This window comes from Gastrolobium bilobum, unplaced genomic scaffold (assembly GCF_033153095.1).
Source record: "Gastrolobium bilobum isolate Gb01-03AN ecotype WA unplaced genomic scaffold, APGP_CSIRO_Gbil_v1 utg65199, whole genome shotgun sequence".
In the NCBI taxonomy this organism is placed as follows: domain Eukaryota; kingdom Viridiplantae; phylum Streptophyta; class Magnoliopsida; order Fabales; family Fabaceae; genus Gastrolobium; species Gastrolobium bilobum.
In genome coordinates this window covers 11,523-28,384 of record NW_026896576.1, presented here as the reverse complement: position 1 = coordinate 28,384, position 16,862 = coordinate 11,523, and the positions used below count along the sequence as shown (strand labels likewise).

General features: G+C 38.6%; 1 pseudogene; it reads right to left on the bottom strand.

Annotated features, from left to right (window-relative positions):
* Window positions 1-3,029: 3,029 nt before the first annotated feature.
* Window positions 3,030-5,983, bottom strand: LOC133300679 (DNA-directed RNA polymerase subunit beta-like; annotated as a pseudogene).
* Window positions 5,984-16,862: the final 10,879 nt, after the last annotated feature.

The window sequence follows — 16,862 nt, the reverse complement described above, 5'->3', positions numbered from 1 at the left end:
GGCTCTCTTCCAAGGATGTGTTCCCAGAACATCAACCAAGGCACCCACCACCAATACTCCTGAGACATTTCTAGAGTGCTCCTCAACGGATAACAACTCTATGATCTCAGGTCAACTAGAACTCCCTCACGGAGATCTATCCAGTGGAAGTCCGTAACGCTCGAAGGAAACTATCTACTAGCTAGAGATACGGTACATCCTATGTACCCAATTTATATACTTATGCATGAGCATGATATACCTACATCATTAACATACAACCTCTGACCACTACCCCAATGGGCATCGTGGAGCACACACGGGGATTAACCCAAGTACCAAAGGATTACCTTATTGAAGCTCCCTCTCTAGGTAGCTCCAATGCAAGATACAACTGAGCTTGGTCCAACCAGAAATGCTTACACACAGGTCATTCCCATATCAATTAGAACCACATAAAATCATACACTTGGTTATTCAAGCATTCTTGTAATTTCACATAAACACTTACCACAATCCTTTTGGTCAAGGACCAAAAGAAATCCACCAAGCTCACTGCTCAAAGATCACGTCCGTGGGAGGCAACCTATAATGATCACACAAGGATCATCAATCCAATTATAATTCAAGTTGAAATACAAAGCATTACAGTTCCCAATCCCACACACACAGGTTCGGCCGTTTGGCCCCAAATACCTAACCAAGTTGTTAATTTTATTACAATGTCCCAATAGCTTCCTAAGCTCACCACAACACCAATTCAAGTCCTTATTTTCATTAAATTCCACTCAACCTCAACTTTCCTAATTTTCCTCTTTTAGGCCAAATTCAACACTTAGGCACATCCAATGGTTTCACTCTCAATTTACATGCATCACAACCACACACAACCTATTTAAACTTAGATCAAATCCACACAACACCAATTATATGAATTTTGCAACATCCATCCTTATTTCTCCTTGAAAGGCCAAACCTTGCATAGTCATGCATCAAGGAATGCTCAATTCAATTTCACATCTCAACACATCATACAATCCTATAATTAACCCATACAATTACTCCACAACTCAATTATACAATCCCAATCCAATTGCATTTCACAAAGTCTTGCATAACCACCACAAAATTTGCCTAAGATATCATACTTTTTATCAATAATTTTTATGAGCACAATCAACAATTAACATCATTCTAAGGCACTTTTATCAAATACACATTATCAATTTGAGGTCTCCAACCACATCAATCACACAACACATGCTCTAGGGTTCTTGAAATAAATCCAACAAATCATCTAATGAAATGTGTTGAAACTTACCCACAATCAATGCCTAAGACTTCACCAAGTAACACCCAAGCAATGGCTTGAGCAACAACTCCAAGAACATCAAATTTGCTCACCAAAACCGTGGCAATGGGTCACTTTTTCTCCCAATCTAGTGAATTTCATGGCTTGAGAGTACCATGGTTGGGTTTAGAAAGCATTTTACTTCAAATTTCATGTGGTGGAACTTTGGTTTTGGTGGAGATTTGAAGGAGTAAAATGCAAAGGAATTTTTGCACTAGGGAGGGGGAGGGCCGCAGTTTGAGAGAGAGGAGGTGAGGAAGAACATGAATAGTGCCTTGTGCACATGTGTCATGTTATAACTTAAGTGGGGAGGGTCTCACTTCCACCTCGTGTGTTTCAAATTAATTCAAATCTCCCACTTAAACCACTAAACTCCAATTAATTCCTAGACTATTTAGAAATTTCAAATTTTAACATTCACTAATGTCCTTTAATTGCCCTTGATCAGATGAATCCGGAGTTTTCCGGTCGTTCAGTGAAATCACAATTTTAAGCTGTTATGTGCATTGTGGACACGCTTCCCTAAAAACCCTAATTTCAATCAATTTTCATCAGAAATCATAATTCTTAGTCCTATGTACCATTTATAACTTATTCCCAAGCCTAGAGCTCATAATTCATTCGGCACGTTTTTCAGTGCGACTGTACCGTTGTATTTTTACCCGGTAAAAACACTATTCATAAAATTTTTCATTCTGAATCCATTTTCAGGGTTAGTTTTTCCATTTGAGACCTTCTACTCACATTTCACTTCCTAGGGTTACGTGTTTGGTAATTTAATGTTTTACCCTTTTTACGTATTTTGACTCCGGATTCAGGATTTTCACTAATCTTACCCTTTAATCCATATTTTAACAATAATTATGTGTTTTAAAACCACGAGTTGTTATAATTTCTTTACTTTGGCCTATATGCGATGTATAGCTTTTAAACCATGATATGTTTGCTTATTTGAACATATTTTTAGTTCTTTCAAAAATAGCTAGAATAATGAATTACACACAAAAAAAATTCTTTTTTTTCATGAGGTACGTACCAATAAAAAATATTATTTATTTGTTACTGAATCAACCATAGACCAATTCTTCCCTTTTTCTCGGGAGTATTCAATACACCTATAATTTTGAGCTTCATGTTACTTGTGCAAGAGACATGTCAGATCCAGGACATCCCAATTCAATTGAATGGGATGACAGTTTCTCATTCGAAAACTATACAAAAAGGATTTTGATCAAATCACACATCGCAATATACTAGACCTTCTAATTCTTTAAGAGGTTTATCTAAAAGATTCTCGATTTAACCAGGAAGACGTTTCGAATACCACACATGGGTTACTGGGCATGCTAGTTTTATATTACCCATTTGATATCTACGTGTATGAGAATCCACAAATTCAACTCCGCATTGTTCACAAAATTTTGGATCGTCTTTTTTTATCTCCAATTACTCTATAATTTCCATAAGCACAAATCCCGCTTTTGATAGGCCCAAAAATTCTTTCACAAAATAATCCATCTTTTTTAGGCTTATTGGTTTTATAATCGAAAGTATAGGGTTTTGTTACTTCGCCAACTATCTCTCCATTAGGTAGGTTTTTTTTGCCCAAGCACTTATTTGTTGGGAAGAAACTGATCCAATTCGAGTTGTTGATATTTATAGGGATCAATCATAGAATACAAACGCTGATTCAGTCCAATTAAGCTTTCTTCCTATGAATCTGGAAGTTCTTTTCAGACACAAGGAAATGATTAAGGTCCAGAGCCAAGGATCGTAGTTCTCGAATGAGCAATCGAAATGATTTAGGAGCATCAGCAGGTTTAGTTATTGTTCCTCCAATGATCGTAGTCCCAAGTACTTCTTGTCGAGCTTTAATATGATCAGACTTATAAGTAAGCATCTCTTCTAAAATATGAGCAACACCAAATCCTTCGAGGGCCCAAACTTCCATTTCGCCCACCCGTTGTCCTCCTTGCTTGGCACTCCCTCGAAGGGGTTGTTGCGTAACAAGTGCATAATGTCCACTGGAACATCCATGTATTTTATCATCAACTTGGTGAATTAATTTCATGATATACTGTTTTCCCATTATCTGTTCAAAAGGATTCCCCGTTCTTCCATCAAATATTCTACTTTCTCTCGGATATTCAGGCTCAAATATCCATGGATTCGATGTTTGTTTACTAGCTTAATATAATTCAGAAAATACTAGTTTTCTCAAAGCCTCTTGTTCATATCTCTCATCATAGGGTGTTATTCGATAATGTCTATCTAGCATACCCCCCGCTAATCCGAGGGAACATTCAAATATTTGTCCTAGCATACCCCTAAGGGATTGAAAACCATATCAACGGGTCTTCCGTCTTGAAAATAAGGCTTATCCTGTCTAGACAAAATCTTTGAAATAATACCTTTATTTCCATGTCTCCCAGCCACTTTATCATCGATTTTAATCTCATATCTCTTTAAAATATATATACGAATTATTTCTGGATTATAACTAGAACCCCCCCTTTTTATCCTTCTCACATCAATAACTCGACCTCTACCGTGTATAGGTAGTTTTAGGCAAGTTTCCTTTGACGTGGATACTTAAATGCCAAGTATAGCTCGTAATAATCTATCTTTCGGGGCATACGATGATTCTTTCGCCATTTGGGCCGTTAATTTACCCATTAAAATATCTCCTGTCTCTATCCAAGATCCCAGGATCACAATTCCTTTTTTGTCTAAATTTCGAAGTAAATGGGCTTTTAGGTGTGCAATTTCATTAGTGATTCTTTCAGGACTGTGGCTTGTCACATGAGTCTGAATTTCGTACTTCCGTATATGAAAAGAGGTAAAAATATCATCATAGACCAGATGCTCACTAATGAGTACGACATCTTCAGAATTGTAACCCTCCAATGGCATATAAGCTACTAATACATTTTTTCCCAAAGCGAGTTCGCCGTCAACTGTAGCAGCACCGTCTGCAAAATTTGTCCCCTTTTAATGCATTTACCTCGCTGAACCCGGGGTTTTTGATGCCTGCAAGTATTTTTATTCGAACGTTAATATATAACTAATGGAATGCTTATAGTATCTCCATTCCCAACTAAAAGTATCTTGTCAGTATCGGTATAAATGATCTTTTCGCCATGTTCGGCTATAATGGCATCCCTCGAATCGAAGGCCGCTTGGCATTCCAATCCAGCCCCAACAATGCACTTATCGGACCGAGAAAGCGGAACTGCTTGGTGTTGCATATTAGAACTCATTAAAGCCCGATTCACATCATTATGCTCAATAAAAGGAATGAGGGAAGCCCCGATAGAAAAATATTGGAAGGGAAAAATACTTCGAAGCTTAACCTGTTCCCAGGAATAGTAAGAAATTCTTGACGATATCTGGTCGGAACAATCTGTTCCTCTTGAATACCTTGATTCAGTGCCAAAGAATTTCATGTCGCCACCATATAGTATTCTTCTCTACTTGGTGACAAAAAAAGGATGTGTATTCTTTTTTATCTCTCAGAAATTTCAACAAATGGACTTTCTATAGACCCCCAACGACCAATCCATGCATGAATCACTAGGGATCCAATAAGTCCAACATTGATTCCTTCCGACATGTCAATCAGACAAATGCGTCCATAGTGACTAGAGTGGATATCTAGTATTCGAAAACTAGCAGTTCGTCCTGTCAAACCCCCAGGGCCCAAATAACTCAATTTTCTTCCATGAACTATTTGGGTCAATGGATTGGTTCGATCCAAAACTTGAGATAATGGATGTAATCCAAAAAAAGATTCATAAGTGCTTGTTAATGGAGTTGAAGTCACCAAATTCTGAGGAGTCAGTATCAATTTGTCTAATTGCTCCACATATCGTCCCTTGAACTATATTTTCTAAACAAACCAAGGTCAATCCAAATTGGTCTTGTAATAGATCTGCTACAGAACGAATACATTTATTTTTTAAATGATTCATGCCGTCCAGTGTACCCATTCCAAATTTCATTCCAACCAAATGATCCACAGCTGTCAATGTATCTCGTGGTAACAAAAATGTATTGTTCTGCGGTATATCACGATTTATCCTTCGGTTTATATTTCGTCGACCAATCCTTCCCAGTTCACATCTTTGTTGAATTTTTTTTTTAATTCCTTAAATAAATATTGAGAATATATTGAATCTTCGCCTACACGAGCAAATTGTCGATAAAACTCCAAAATGGCATTTTCTTTTGAATATATTTTTTTCTCCTTATCATTCAAGAAAGACAAGAAAATTTCAAGGTAGCAAACATTCTCTAGAATTTTGATTAAATTTGAACCCATAGCTGATGATAGAATTAGAATAGATATTTTTTATTTCCTACTCACACGAGCCCATATTCTTGCTTTTCTATCAATCTATAATTCTAATCTCCCTCCCCAATCCGATATTATGGTGCCGGTATAGACCGAAATTCCGTTATGATCTAATTCTGACCGGTGATAGATATCTGGGTTTTGCAATATTTGATTGATTATAATTCTGTATATTCCATCTTTGGAAACTTAAAAAGTTCTTTTGTTAAACCCTGATCAATGAACCTACAAAACCCTTCAAATTGTATCTGATTCAAGTCGGGTAGTGTGGACATTCCAGTATTTCCAATGCCAAGCATTTTCAATTCCTTATTTATTATATAGAAAATATATCACGATTTGCTATTATTCTTCATCGAATCACATGAATAGATTTAGCAAAAATGGAATTTCTGTTCTTTATACTGAATCACATGAAATTTTACTCAACTCCGTGTACAAAATACCTATTATAAAAATAGAGGAATAAATAGAATTTGATACTCAAATTGGAATTTTCACCAAAACAAACAGAGAAAACCTAAATTCGAATATAAATGGAAACAAATTTGAACAATTGAAACTTAACCTTTTCAAAGAGAAGAGAGATATTTTTACCTATTTTTTGTTAACTGGAGAATACAATTGGAATGCGTAACATAAAAATACTTGTATTTATTAAACATGCACTAATTTAACTCCAGCTATAACTATCTAATATATATATATATATAGGTTTCTTACTTGATTCTCGGCATATTCATTTGGGACAACACATGTCATGTTCAATTTATCTTTTTTATTCAATCTATTAAATGAAAAATTGTAAAGAAAAAAGGAAGCATGAGAATTTCTTGAAAATTCCTTCTTGTATACGTATTATACACATATATTATATAAGGATAAGATACCCGATTAGATAATATGTGCGTAACAATTGAAATTTCTGTTTTAGGGTTTACATATACTGACAGTTGTTGTTATAATCGAAATAAATGGAGAAGGATTTTTTTTTCAATAAAAAAAACCAAGATTGATTGTTTATGTATTAATTCGGATTTTGTGATTTCATCAAGAAAAAACCATTTTTGTTTCAAATTCAAGAATCGTTAAGGAATTCCAGGAATTCATAGTTAACGGTCGTGATTTGTCCCGCAATTCTTTCTTTCTGAAGCTGTACATTTGTGTTTTAATAAAAAATAGGGGGTATTCTTATTCATATATCTTTTTGTATCATTTTTTTGGCGACATGGCCAAGTGGTACGGCGGGGGGCTACAAATCCTAATTGGTTCTTTTCACTATTTCAATTCTCTTGTCGATCAGGTGACACCCAGATTTGAACTGGGAAAAAGGAGCACTAAGTTGAGCCACACTTCAATAACAATGAGACGATAATTAATTCAACTCGCTTCCTTGGTCCTTCCCCTCATATAAATGTGCTTTATTCTCACAAGAGTCTGTGATCTAAATTTCCAATAACTTGTATGTAGATTTTAATCATTATTCAAAGCATCACATGCTTACTTCCTTCATTCATCAAAAATCAATATTCTTTCTGGTGTTCATCAGAAATTAGAAAAGATCAACAATTATTACGTACTTTATGTGACTAGGCTATCTGAAATGATCATCATAAAAATTGATGTCATTGCAAAATAAAATATTCTTAAAGATGTAATATCAAAATAATTTTACACTAATAGCTTAAATTTTTTAGAAAGTTGATCCACGAAGTATGCACACAAATATCGGTCCTACAATCAAATTATAGAACCACAATAACAAAATACATTGATCAAACAATTGATCAAAGAAATATCCCTCTTTGAATTTCACTGTCCACAAAAACTCTTGGAAGCTCTAATTAAAAATTTGAATGATCAAACTCTAGAATCTATGTGGTAAAATGTCTACCAAAGTTTGAGTTTGATCCAATGGTGCATTTGAGAGATATTTCTCTCGCAAGACCGTTGTCTGTTACAGGATTCTGCAGAATACTACAGAAAAACCAGTTCAAATGTGGGATTTTGGGGACCTCCAATAAACAAATCCACCGTATAGATTTAAAGTTGATGAGTCCTTAACATGTTGAAAAATTTTCAGCTCAATCTGATGATAAAAGAAAGACTAAGTCTCAATTTCGTAGCAAATACTGATGATGCCTTTTCTTAGTTTTTTTCAACAATGTGTTGCTCACTTTTTGTCTAGAATGGCTACTCTAAGGGCCTGTTTGGTGTGATGTATAAAACTTGATAGTATAATCTTAAAATATACGTTATGACAATTTTAGTTATTTGGTGTGACCATCATATAGTATAAGCTTATACAGCAGAGTTCCTTAATACATCAAAATGATGGATAACTTAATCAGGTCTAAGGGGGTTGGATGAGGCCCGATAAGGGATTAATGTATTAATATTGCTGGCCAATGCAATTATCAAGAATTAATATATTATTTTAATATTAATATATTAAAACAAAAATTAACTTTTCAATATATTAATTTTAAAAATATTGGATATTTTTATCTTTATAAAAATTAATATATTTATTAGACACACTAATCAATAAATTTTTATGAAAATTAATATCATATGACATATTTGGAAGAATTATATAAATTCTTTATTAAAGGATATTTTTATCAAAAATATTTATTTTTATCCAATCTAGTATTAAACAGTGCATTATCAAATACTAGGTGATATTATTTTATACAATATCATGTCAAACACTAGATAGTATTAAAATTTAATCATGTCATATACTATCAGGCCTTATCTTATACAATGTTGGGTATGGCTCATACTTCGCATGCTGATGAGGGCTCTAGTTGTCGGGGTCAGCAGAAAGGCAACTGGGTCGTGCTCATGAATAACTGTTGTTAGGGTTTTCTAATCCTATTTATATTTTCCTTGTAAATCGAGTGACTTGTAACGAGTGGTGGTGAGGTGAATATAGTACAGACAAGCTGGACGTAGCCTAAATTGGGTGAACTGGGATAAATCTCTGTGTCTATTCTCTCTCTCTCTCTCTTTCCTTTTTCGTTTGTGATTTGTGTGATTGTTGATTTCCAACATTTGGTATCAAGAGCTTTGGTTCTGCGATAGGGGTTCCTGTGACAGATTGGGATTTTTCTTGGCATAGAGAAAACTGCAAAATTGATCTGGAGAAGATGTCGACTGGCCAATCACGGATCGAGGTTGAAAAGTTCGGAGGAAAAGGGTTCGAGTTATGAAAGCTGAAGATGGAGGCTTTTCTCGTTGACAGGGACATGTGGTACGTGATCAAAGATAAGAAGCCATCGGTACCAACGAAACCTGTCGGTGATGGAACAACAGGTGAAGGCGAGTCGAAGGAGCTGAAGGTGTGGACCAGAGACGATCGAAAGGCGCGAAGCCTGATTTGGTTATGCCTGGCAGATAACATTCTGGTGAACGTAACTTTTGAGAAGACCACGAAGGATCTCTGGACGAAGCTGGGAGGTCTCTATCAGAGCAAGTCACTCGTGAACAAGTTGTTCCTGCGAAAGAGGCTGTATAATCTGCGGATGAGCGAAGGTGATTCTTTCTCTGCTCATTTAAATGAATTTAATACTATTAGTGCGCAACTTTCATCTATAGACATCAACCTGGATGAGGAAGAAAAAGCTTGCACCTTGTTGTGTTCACTGCCCAACTCTTGGGAGCACATCATTGTGTCAATTGGTACTGGTGTTAATAAACTATCGTTCGAGATGGTTGTTGCTGCCTTATTGTCTGAGGAGATGAGAAGGGTAGGTTCTGAAGGTATCAGCAATGAGGCTCTGGTTGCTAGAGGGAAGAGTGGTGACAAATCAAAGTCTGGTCATAGAGGAAGATCGAGGGGACGATCAAAGTCCCGTGATAAATCTGATAAATCTGAAATAAGGTCCTGGAGGTGAAAACAGGTTGGACATCTGAGAAGGAATTGCAAAAGTAAAAGCATAGGTACTGAGAAGAGGGATGATTTACAACCTTCTGCTTTGGGTACAAAGAAGGATGATGATGATAGTACAGGGGACCTGTACATGGTGTTTGACAGTCATAGTGACTGTAATGATTGGATTATTGACACTGGAGCATCGTTTCATATGACACCTCATAAGGAGTGGTTCAGCACCTGTGAATCATATTCTGGTGGGACAGTTAGAATTGGAGATGACACGACTCATGCTATTGTGGGGCGTGAGAAGGTAAAGCTAAAGATGAGTGACGGGACAATCAAGAATCTATTGGGCGTGATGCATATTCCGGGGCTTACCAGAAATCTGATCTCTATTGGTAGTATGGCAGATGCTGGTATTAATTTCAGCAATGACAATTATTCTTGCAAGCTGACTCGAGGAGCTTTGGTTATTGCAAGAAGAGAGTGCCATGGTAAATTGTAGAAATTGCTGGGTAGCACAGTATTCAGTGATGAAAGCTATGTTTCAGAACAGGCAGAGGAGGACACTACTATGTTATGGCACATAAGGCTGGGGCATATTGGAGGAAAAGGTCTGGAGACTCTGACATTAAAGAAACTGGTGGATGGAATTCCGAGTTGCTCTATAGGGTTTGGATTTTGCGAGCATTGCGTGCAAGGGAAGCAAAATTGGGTATCTTTTGATTCTATAGGAGAAAGAGCTGAGGGGATTTTGGACCTGATACACAACGATGTGTTTGGCCCCACACCTGTAGCGTCACATGGAAAATCAAGGTATTATGTTTCTTTTACTGATGATTTTTCAAGATTTATGTGGTTATATTTCTTGCGCAGCAAGGATGAAGTGTTCGATAAGTTCCGCGAGTTCAAGGCTTTGGTGGAAAATCAGTTTGAACAAAAAAAAACAAGGTGTTAAGAAATGACAATGAAGGAGAGTTCTGTTCAACAAAATTTGACCAGTTCTGTGCGAGAAATAGGATTGCAAGGCAAAAAACTATGCCCTACTCACTTCAACAGAATGGGGTGGCAAAGAGGTTGAATCAATCTCTCATGGAGAAAGCACGGAGTTTGCTGAGCGGTGCAGGCTTGGCAGCTGAGTTTTAGGCAGAGGCAGTGGCTACTGCTTGTTATTTGAAGAACAGGTCTCCTACATCGTCCTTGAAGGAGAAGACTCCGTATGAAGCACTGTTTAGGAAAAGGCCAGACGTATCTCATGTCAGAGTGTTTGGCTGTGAAGCATATATGCATGTACCCAAGGAGAAAAGAAGCAAGCTTGATAGTTGTAATAACCCAAAAATCATGTACTCGAAATTAGCCTAATGAAATGAAATGAAAAGGGATCAAGTCTATATTCAGTGAACGAGTAGCTTTGAATAAGCAACATTAGTCTTAAGTGAGAACCCACTTTAACTAAGATAATTAATAACTTAGCCCAATGTGGTTTAAAGCCCAAATAAAGTTAAAGCCCAACCTACTTAAGAATGTAACTAAGTTAAAGGATTTAAGCCCAAAGCAATGCAAGCCCATTTTATAAGAAATAGCCCAATTAGTATCTAGACCAAGATCCAAGCCCACACCACCTAGCCTTGACCCAATTACAAATGGTCCAACACTTATTAACTTAATGGGCCAAGACACTCACCAAGCCCAACCTAATTCAAAGGAACAACCCTAGATGAGGTGTCATCACATGATTGGAGGAATTTGAATGAGCTCCACCTCCCCTACAATGGCAAACTCGGCCACGACAAGAAGAAAAGGGAGTGGTGTTGCTTTCCACACTCCCTAGGCACCACTTAAGGAAGGAATGGACAAGTAAGAGCTTGAGTAAGACACACTCCAAGCCTTAACCATGCATGTGATTTCCTTTCTTCAAAAGCAACTCTACTTTCCATACCCACCTTGGATGACGCAAAATGATGGAGAAAGGAAGATTGCTTCTTCCACACTCCAAGCCTTAACCACGCATGTGATCTTCTCTAGAAAGCAACTCACCTTTTCTCCTTACACACCTTGGAGGGCGCACTCATGACAAGGAAAAAGGAAACTTTCTTCTTACACACTCAAGCCATACATGCCATCTTACAAGGTCAAAACTTCCTCCTCCCTAGGCATACACGGTCACCAAGGGAAGTCACATGACCAAATCCCTCTCACTCCTCACGGCCACATCACTCAAGGAGCCAAGAAACCCTAGTGCAAATCCACACTCAAACCCTCCTTGAATCAAGTGCCAAGTGGAACACATGCATCACCTCTCCTCCTTACACATTCGGCCATCAACAAAGAACAAGGAAAGATTGTTCACACTCCACACCCAAACACCATTCACCACCAATGCATGTAGATAACTTCCCCCACATTCACAAGTTACACTCAAGTACCCTTCACCCAATGCATGTAGATAGCTTTCTATACACTCACAAGTCATAACCTAATATCTCAAGGAAATGATTGCAAGACTTGAATAAAAGATCAAGCAAGGAGCTTCCTCCTCCCCCTAAGGCCGTGAAGCACCAAACAACAAGATAAAGGACTTCTTCCTTCTCCTTATTCCCTTAGCTTCAACCATATCTCTCCTCATCAAGCCAAGCAAGTAAACACTCAAACACTTCATCTCCTTTACTCCTAAGCTCGGCCATAACAAGTAATAGGACCTAAGATCACCTTAAAAATTTTCTAAGCTCTTCAAACTCTCTTTCCATCACCCACATAGGTAAGGTAAAAGATTCATCTCATTTTCGTTTGGAAGAAACTAGAGATCTCTAAGTTCCCACTCTCTTCGTGTAGAGAGAAACCAAGAGGTTGTTGGAAGCCACTCCCAACCCTAGAGGACTCCTTGAAGATCAAGTTGGAGTTATATTTTAGACATCATCTTTGAGGTAAGATTTCACGAGCCCTTCATCCCTTCAAGAGAGTAGAATGAACTCTAACTAGTTTATATGACTAGATCTTGGACTAATAAAGCCATGCATGCATCTTTCATCTTTAAAATCACCTCTTAAGTATATCATCTCTAAATGGCCGAACCTCAATGGTATGCATGCACCCTTTAAATATTCACAATATTTACTAAGCAACCTAACCCTAAATGGCCGAACCTATATGTACCCTACTAGATATTGAATATGTTCTTTAAGGTAATATGAAAAGTGTTGAAGTAAATGTTTTAAACAACATGTAGGAAAGCATTACTTGAAGAATCACCACCTAAAAGGCATTAACCCTAAATGGCCGAACGTGATGAGTATTAAACCCATGAACATGTTATCAAAATTATCCCTAGGTATGCACCCGCTAAATGGCCAAGCCTAAAAGGGAAATATGTGAATGTTTTCTCAATACCATGATGTATGGCCGAAATGTATGCCATAAAATATGACTTATGCATGAAAACAATTAGTAAAAATTATCTCCTAGGCATTTTCATCCTTAGAGAGCCGAACCTATGACATGAAGAATATTAAAGTTTAGATCTATTAATTTTAGAACCATGTACTAAGGTTGAATATGTGACTAGGACAAACCAGAGCTTGAAAAGAGATCCAAGATACTAGGACCTTCATTTGGCCGAATCCATCACCTACGGGAAGAATTTACAAAGCGAAAAAGTGTAAGTGATTTATGGTTGTTGAAGCGGCTACCCTATGGTTGCCACCCCTTTATGTTAAAGTGAGGTTTGACTGCAATATGTTATATGATGCATTACATGATATGTTTGGTTGTTTGAAACTAATGTTTATTCATGCAAGTTTTGTAAGATGGCATGTGCACTAATACCACAGAGGCAACCTGACGAGGACCCTGGGTATTCGTCCATAAGACCATGGAGAGTAATTGCCATGGCAGGATTGGTATGATGATATGAAAGCATGATTATTTTCCAAACTATGTTTCCAATGTTTTGCCATTCTATTATTGTACATGTTATTATGTGACTATTGCAGGAGTAAGCATCATGGTTTGGAGGTTGCTCCAACTGTGAGTCCTTACTGAGACCCCTAATCTCACCCCTCTTTGGGGAAACCCACTTTCAGGAAAAAAATGACTAAATGGGTAAGGCAGGGAAAGAGGCTGGTACGAGTTGAAGAGGAACCTGTGCAACCACGTGTAGTTGATGATGACTCCAAACTATTGGAGATTTAGGAACTTACTAGCCGAAGGAAAGCTCTTGGAGGCAGACTATATCATATCTGCTCTAGCTGGGCCCATGTGGCTTGAAGATGCATCTTCCTAAGGGTGTACCTAAGTTCTAATTTGGGATGACTGTAATAGACTATGCCACTTAGACTATTTTGAACATCTTATATACCTTTGAAGTACGACATTTTGGGATGTTTATGTTTTATGGACTATGAATTTAGTAGGAAAGATTAAGTAACATAAGTCACTATCCGCATAAGACACTTAAGTAATTACCTACTGGGTAGTAGTCAACACTAAAATTATGATCATGTAAGTGAGCCCCTAAAATAACGCATAAGTATAAGCAGGGTGACCAAGTAGAGATTAACTTGTAAGTAGACCATAGACAAAGAAAAAGAGAAACTCATGACTAGAGGAATAGATAAGTTAGGGAAAAGAACGAAATTAAATCCCATTAGTAAATCTTAAGTTAACCACGCTTAAGTACATGGATTCCGCGCATTGAATGTCAAGAAATGTTACACCTTTGATGGCCTTATTAAGGGTGTTACATTTTTATGGTATCAGAGCAAATTTCTGATCTTTAGGATGAGAATTACACTCTAACTCCTTTATTTTACCTGTAACATATGTGCAGCATTATTCCTCCACGTAGGGTACCTACTCGCAGTAACCCGCAAGGACCCGAGGACATACAAGGCCAGATTAACACCTTACGGGACACCATTACCCAGAAGCAGACGAATGCAGGGGAAATGTTTCAAAATATTTTGAATGAAATCAGGCGCCACCCTCACAACGCGTCCAATAATAATAACGTCGCAAGTGGCTCGGGCACTGGAGGAACCAGCAGTGGTGGACCCCAACCGCAGCCAGAACATGGAGCGGCTTGCCGAAATAATCAAGATCTGTTGCTGGCATTTAGGAAGCACAAGACGCCCTCCTTTCAAGGAGGACACGATCCAATAGTAGCTGTGCAGTGGCTACAGGCCATGGACAAAATATTCAGAGTGGTTCAATGCACCGATGATCAAAAGGTGCTGTTCTCAGTGTATATGTTGGAAGGAGACGCCCATCGTTGGTGGGCTAATGCGTCCCAACCCTTGGTGATGCAAAATGTGGCAATTTCGTGGGCCATGTTCGAAGAAATGTTCTTGGAGAAGTATTTCCCGATGTCAATCCGGGATAGCAAGCAAGGCGAGTTTGATCCACTCGTGCAAGGAACCATGACGGTGGATCAGTATCATGCTAAATTCAACGAACTACTCCGACTGGCAACTTACCGAGGAACTATGCCCATGCCAGACTTTCTGGCAGCAAAATTTCAAAGGGGTTTATCCGCTAGGATTGCGGAACTGGTAGCTGGCAACGACCCCTGTGACCTAGCCACCCTGGTGAACAGATGTAGAAAGGTGGAAGCAATAGGATTGCAAGCAAGGAAGCCTGCAGAAACCAGCGGATCTGGAACCAAAGCTCCGATGGCTAAGAATGGACAATGGAGAGGAAAACGCGAAGGCAGACCGTGGCAGCCCAGGCGTGATGGTAACAAGTTCAAGATGCCAGGGAATCCTCGAGGAAATGGAAACAGAGCTCCCAATTGCCCCAAATGTAAGAAGGCCCATTTCAGCAACTGTTTGAATGGGTCGACACAATGTTACAAGTGCGGCCAAGAAGGACACTTCATCAAAGATTGTCCACAATGGGGAGAACAACAGACAGCCGCTGAGGCGCCAAGAGTGGGCAGAGTTTACACGCTGGATCAACATGTGGCGGACCAGGCGGCCGAACTAGTTAAAGGTACGATCAATATATGTGATGAAGAACTATCTGTTTTATTTGACTATAGTGCGACCAACTCCTTCATTGCTGATTATGTGGCAAAAGCCTTTAACCTAACTATGAGCCCAATGCAATCCCCTATGCAAGTCACCTCTGCGACGGGGGAAGTGACAGTGTCTCACTTCATATGTAGAAGTGTAGAATTCAGATACAAAGGAAAGAAGTACAACCAAGACTTCATAATCCTCCCCTTAGCCAAACTGAACCTGATTTTGGGAATGGATTGGCTGGCCAAACAACACGTAGTAATTGATTGTAACAGCCGAAGTATAATAGTCGGCGGGGACATGATAGGGACCCCACTCCCCAATACTCCACCGGTCGAATCAGGAGATTGCACTTTCATGCTAATATCCGGTCTAGTAGGTGCGAGCGAGATACCGTTGATGAACATTCCCGTGGTCAAAGAATTCGAGGATGTATTTCCTGACGACATTACCACCTTTCCCCCTGAAAGGGAAGTGGAGTTTTCTATTGAACTTATTCACGGGACTGGACCAATCTCAATTGCACCCTACCGTATGTCTCCCCTTGAATTGGTAGAATTTAAGAAGCAATTAGAAGACCTGCTAGGGAAGAATTTCATCCGACCTAGTGTATCCCCGTGGGGAGCACCAGTTCTATTCGTAAAGAAGAAGGACAGATCAATGAGACTTTGCACAGACTATCGGCAACTCAACAAGGTGACTGTCAAGAACAAATACCCATTGCCTCGTATCGAGGACTTAATTGATCAGTTAAGATGTGCAAAGGTGTTTTCGAAGATTGATCTTCGATCGGGATATCATCAGATCCGGATCAAACCGGAGGACATCCCGAAGACAGCTTTCAGATCAAGATACGGGCACTATGAGTACTTGGTCATTCCCTTCAGATTGACTAATGCCCCGGCAGTATTCATGAGCTACATGAACCAGATCTTCCAACCTTACTTGGATCGATTCGTGGTCGTATTCATCGATGACATACTGATATACTCGAAGAGCAAAGAGGAGCATGAAGAACACTTGAGAATTGTGCTACAAGTATTGCGGGAGAAACAACTGTATGTGAAACCATCAAAGTGTGAATTCTGGTTGCCAGAGATTCAGTTTCTTGGACATGTAATTTCAGAGAAAGGAGTAGCAGTGGATCCCAGCAAGATTGAAGCAGTAGTAGATTGGGAACGACCAAAGACTGTCACAGAGATAAGGAGCTTCCTTGGACTAGCAGGATACTATCGGAGATTCATTGAAGGATTCTCGAAGCGGGTATTGCCACTTACCCGA